At 45.1% G+C, this 6027-nt stretch overlaps 1 pseudogene; it reads right to left on the reverse strand.

Moving 5' to 3' along the window:
- Positions 1 to 1080: 1080 nt before the first annotated feature.
- LOC132416436 (UPF0193 protein EVG1 pseudogene) lies at positions 1081 to 1733 on the reverse strand (annotated as a pseudogene).
- Positions 1734 to 6027: the final 4294 nt, after the last annotated feature.

Here is a 6027-nt window from a genome sequence, read left to right on the forward strand (position 1 = left end):
TCATCAGTGATATTGGCCTGTAGTTTTCTTTCTTTGTGACATCTTTGTCTGGTTTTGGTATCAGAGTGATGGTGGCCTCATAGAATGAGTTTGGGAGTATTCCTCCCTCTGCTATATTTTGGAAGAGTTTGAGAAGGATAGGTGTTAGCTCTTCTCTAAGTGTTTGATAGAATTCGCCTGTGAAGCCATCTGGCCCTGGGCTTTTGTTTGTTGGAAGATTTTTAATTGCAGTTTCAATTTCAGTGCTTGTGATTGGTCTGTTCATATTTTCTATTTCTTCCTGGTTCAGTCTTGGAAGGTTGTGCATTTCTAAGAACTTGTCCATTTCTTCCAGGTTGTCCATTTTATTGGCATAGAGTTGCTTGTAGTAATCTCTCATGATCCTTTGTATTTCTGCAGTGTCAGTTGCTTCTGTTTTTAATTTAATTGATGTCTGCTTTCTCTTATTTCTTTCCTTCTGCTTGCTTCAGGTTTAATTTGCCCTCCTCCTCCTCCTTTTCTTTTCTTCTTCTTTTTTTTTCACGTTAAATATGTTTTATTAGCCAGTTGATCATACTGGTTAAATATTTGCCCAAAACTGTAAGAAATCAAATAAGTAGGTCCTAAGACAGGTAGGAAGAAAAGAATCATATTCATTACTAAGTTCAGGAAACCTAATGTGCTGGACGCAGGGACACGCAGTCGGGGAGGCGGAGGGAAGGGGGCCCAGTGGATGCCCTTAGACACACACCCAAGATGGTGAGACTTGGATCCTTTCTTTCACTGTGTGTGTGGCTCTTTCCCCAAGAAAAGAGTCACTGTGTGTGTGTATGTGTCTGTATTTGTGACTGGTCTCAGAGGCTCAGCTGACTGAGGATTCCTGGGCAGAGTCTCAAGGAGAATCAGCTCATTTTCTGAGACACGGTCCATTTTCTAGGGTGCTATCTATGTCCAGGGTACCCTAGGTGGGGGCAGTGCTATACAACCATTTACATGGCTGAAGGCTGGGGTGGGTGGGCTGACCTGGGGATGACCCTGCTTGGCAAGGGGGTGGGCTCCAGTGGTGGAGGTTGGGTTCCCCCGCCCCCCTCCGGAGGCAGATTAAGTGGTGGCAAGAGCCTTCCTAAGTTCCTCACTCCTCTTGTGGTCAAGGTCTTCCATTTCCTGTAGTTTCTGGGAGATTTCAGTAAGGATGAGCCCTCGGTACTGTCTGCGCTGCCCTAGGGCCTCCATGTCAGCCAGGAATTCTTTCCTCTCCTGGATTTCCTTCACCAATTCTTCACACCGGTCCAGCTCAGGGGCTGGGCCCTCCTGTCGCATAGGAGGGGCTTTCTTTTCCATTCCTCTGGCTCTTTCCTGGTGGCAAAAATATTTCGGAGTCTGCGCTTCTCCTTCTCCACATCTCGGGTGGCTTGAGGCTTCAGCTGCTCCCGGCTGTAGGCCCCGTTGTCTTGGCACACGCTGGCAGTCCGGAGGTGGGACCGGGCAGCCAGGATGGGAGGCAAGCAGATGGCTGAGGCCGGCGGCTTGGAAGGCAAGACCCTCTAGCTGGAAGTTGGGCTGCACTGTAGGGGGAGAGTGTCTCCTCGTTTCATGGTGTCCATGATGTGGCGCTGTTGGAAGTTTGTCAGTTTGGATTCCTTCAACATCACTCTGAGCAGCTCGCAGGTCCCTGGGATGTAAGTGGCTGGCTTGGGGCAGCGCCAGAACCCAGTTCCTTTGGTCACTGTCTCCATCCTCTCCTGGGAAGCCATGGGAGGGCTCCTAAGTGTTTCAGATTCTTCCTGGAAGTAGACAAGGAGTCAGAAAGCCTAATCTTTGTCTCCCGCTTCTGGAAGATTCTGGGTAAGTCAGTTCCATCACTCTTGGTCTTTGTATCAGAGGTTGCAAACTGGTGGTACCCAAGCTGGATTTGACCCATAAATAGATTTTGTTTGGCCTCCTAAAAGCTTAATTTATTAAATCAACTTTTTTTCTTGTCGGGGGGATAACATTTAAAAATCAGGCTATTTCACACAAAAAAGTGGCAGTCCAGTGGTTAGGACTCTGTGCTCTGTCAAGGGCCTGAGTCTCATGGGGTCGTTCTTAGGATTAAACAAATTACTAGGACAGAGCCTTACATAGTATACACTCAATAAATGTTAGTTACTATTTATTAAATTACCTACTTGGCCTCTCTCAGCATTTGAATTGGGACTACTTTTTTCCACCTCTGTTCTTCTGGTGTTAGAACCAGCTCTCTGCGTTCCTTTTTTTTTTTTTTTTTTTTTTTCCTGGTTCTAGAACCAGAGCTCTGCTTTCCTTTCTTTTTCTTTCTCTCTTTTCTTTTTTCCCCTTATTTTCTTATACTTCAATTTTTTTCTCTCTCTCTTTTTAAATTTTTTTAAATTATTTTTTTTCTGTGTTGGGTCTTTGTTGCTGCGCGTGGGCTTTCTCTAGTCGCGGTGAGTGGGGGGCTACTCTTCGTTGCGGTGCGCGGGCTTCTCATTGTTGGTGGCTTCTCTTGTTGCGGAGAACGGGCTCCAGGCACATGGGCTTCAGTAGTTGTGGCACACGGGCTCAGCAGTTGTGGCTCGCGGGCTCTAGAGTGCAGGCTCAGTAGTAGTGGCGCACGGGCTTAGTTGCTCCTCGGCACGTGGGATCTTCCCGGACCAGGGCTCGAACCCGTGTCCCCTGCATTGGCAGGCGGATTCTTAATCACTGCACCACCAGGGAAGTCCTCTCTTTCTGTTTCCACTGTTTTTCTGGTTTAGGGCCAGATCTCTGCTTTTTTTCTTTTTTTTTCTAACATTTTATTTCCTCTCCCCCACCCCCACCCATTTTCCTGTTCCATATTTCTACATGCTTTACAGGACCCCTTTGAGTGGACTCTGCACCAACCCTTAATCCCCACATGTCAAAACAGATTTCCTTTCTCCTACTTACATAAATAAGATGCTGTCCAGGCTTCCAGGTAGTGAAGTATTTTCTCTTCTTCACACCCCACAACCATTCCCTTTTTGCACTGCCAATTTTTTTTTTTTTCCTTTTCCGTTCTCTGATTTAAAACTGCATTGGGGTGTTGGAACGAGCCCTGTCTGGGTCCTGGCCCAGGCTTAGCCATTAAATCACGGAATCACCTTGGTCAACTATATCCCTCTCTCTGGTTTTCCTTTTATTTCTTCCTCTGTAACATGAGTGGGCTTGATTGTTTGAGATGTGATGGTCAGCCTTGCTCTAAAATTCTGATTTCTTCTTGCTCCTCTGTGCCAGCCTTTAGAGATATATGGGACGAATCCTCATTACCCTCTTTTCTTTCCTGCCCTTCTATTGCCCTTCATCCATCACTTCTCCTCCCAATTTTACCTTTGTTTCTCATTCCAAGGGTTCCAGGAGATTCTTCATCCTCAGCACACCTCCCTCAGCAGAACGTAAGTAATGCAAAGGGCTTTCCAGACTTCCTAAGGGCGGGACTGAATTTTGGATGACCTACTTATGTTGCCTGGGAAACGAGTTTTCTAGAGAAACCAAGGACTAACAGTGAAACTGATTAGCTGGTTTACAACACGCGGGATAACTGTGTGACTAATGACTGAGTGCCTTGCAGGGGGATTAACTTATTAAGAGGCTGATTTACAGGGAGCCTAATTTGACTGATTAACAGGGCAGGCTGTGAAGGGGGCGGATGATCTGATTAGCTGATTAAATGATTTACGAGGGGACTAACTGCTGACTCATCAGGGCGCTAGCCTGATCCTCCATCGACACACCGATTGGTGATCTTACTCATATTGGTGACCCCCTAGTTCCCCTTCAGGCTGACTGGGTGACCCACTTGGTGGCAGGCTGACAAATACAGAGACAGGCTCCCAGTGAACTGGCTGGCTAGTTGGTGAGCTAGCTCTCAGGGAGCCTCCCAATCTGATCCAGAATTGGCCTTTCTGACTAAGGGGCTCTCGGGAGCCTCTCAGGCCGGACAGCCACCTTGGGAGACCTCACTGACGTCGTAGCTGCCTAGCTGCCCAAGGTCCCTCGGACTGACAGAGATGCCCTACTTTCATGGAAGCCCAGTTTGGACAGTCCCAACGCAGGTTCTACACTCAGTAACCGACGGGAAAGCCAACAGGCCCAGCGCGGCCCCGTGAGGCCCCGCGAGACCCCGCGGGGCCTGATGCCCTGGCCTGTCTGCAAGTGGAAGGCTGCAGCTCAGTGCCACGTGGAAACTGCTCTGGATCCAGGCTGTGTGCCTCCTGCGCATGCGCTGTACGCATCTACCCGGCAGCCAATCAGCTACTGCATGGGCCTCTTTCATAGCCAATCAGCGACTGCATGGATTAGTAGTCCACAGCCAATCAATGAGGCAGATGAAGCTTTGGGAGTTGATGCACAGCTGCAAGAGCCAATCAGGAGCTGAAAGCACATGCCCCGCCCCCTTTGTGTGTTGGGGGGCCTGGTGGGGGAAGAGGATCAAGCTTCAGGGCTTGAGCCAATCAGTAGTGTGGGTGGTGCTATGGAAATTTAGGAGCCAATTTTCTTCTCAGAGAAGCCTTTTTTGACCATGTTCATGAAAACCATGGCGGGGGGGGGGGGGGGGGGGGGCGGTGGCAAATTAGGAGTTTGGGATGAGCAGATACACATTACTATATATAAAATAGATAAACAACAAGGACCTACTGTATAGCACAGGGAACTATATTGAATATCTTGTAATAAAGTATAATGGAAAAAAATCTGAAAAAAAAATAGTCACTTTGCTGTACACCTGAAACTAACACAACATTGTAAATCAACTATACTTCAATAAAAAAAATTTCAAAAACAAAAAACACTCTACCCTCACCCTGATGGCTCTCATTCACACACACACACACACACACACATACACCTTCCAGAATTCTGATTGGGATTTCATTGAATTAACAGATGAATTTGGGGACAATTTGACCAGGAACACGGCACAATATTCTTTTTAAAAACTGTGATAGGCCTTTTCTCACCTTCTGAGATGGCCCACACTATGTCTGTGGAGTGTGTTTCTCTCTAAATAAATCCATTTCTTACCTTAAAAAAACATTGTGATAAAATATACACTACATAAAATTTATCATTTTAATCATTTCCTAGTGTATAATCGAGTGTCACTAAGTACATTCACATTGCTGTGCAGCCGTCACCTCTATCCATCTCCAGAAAACTTTCCATCATCCCAAATTTAAACTCTGTAACCATTAAACAGTACCTCCCATTCCTCTCTCCCCTCAACCCCTTGTAATCACCATTCTACTTCCTTTCTCTAGGAATCTGACTAGTCTAAGCACCTCATATAAGTGGGACCACATAATATTTATCCTTTTGTGATTGGCTTATTTCACTTAGCATAATGTTTTCAAGCTTCATCCATGTTGTAGCATGCAACAGGATTTCTCTCCTTTTTAAGGCTGAATAATATTCTGGTGTGTGTGTATGTATATATATATATATATATATATATATATATATATATATATATATGCCACACTTTGTTTATCCATTCATCTGCCAATAGACACTTCGGTTGTTCCACCTTTTGGTTATTGTGATGCTGCTACTATGAACATTGGTTTACAAACACCTGTTTGAGTCCTTGCTTTCCTTTCTTTGGGGCATATACCCAGAAGTGGCATTACTGGGTCATATGGTCGTTCTATGTGTAATTTTTTGAGGATCCTTCAGACTGTTTTCCACAGTGGCTTCAACATTTTGCATTCTCTCCAGCAAGGCACAAGGGTTCCAATTTCTCTGAAACTTCATCAACCTCCCTATTTTTTCTTTCTTTGATAATAACCATCCTAATAGGTACAAAGTAATATCTCATTATTACTTTTATATCTTCTTTGGAGAAACGTCTATTCAAGTCTTTGACATTTTAAAAAATTGGATCATTTGTATTTGTTGAGTTGTAGGAGCTCTTTATATCTTGTAGATGTTAATCCTTTTTCAGAGATATGATTTGCAAATATTTTCTCCCATTCCATGTGTTGCCTTTTCACTATGTTGATAATGTTACTAGATACACAAATGTTTTTAATT

Source organism: Delphinus delphis, chromosome 20, assembly GCF_949987515.2.
Source record: "Delphinus delphis chromosome 20, mDelDel1.2, whole genome shotgun sequence".
Classification (NCBI taxonomy): Eukaryota; Metazoa; Chordata; class Mammalia; order Artiodactyla; family Delphinidae; genus Delphinus; species Delphinus delphis.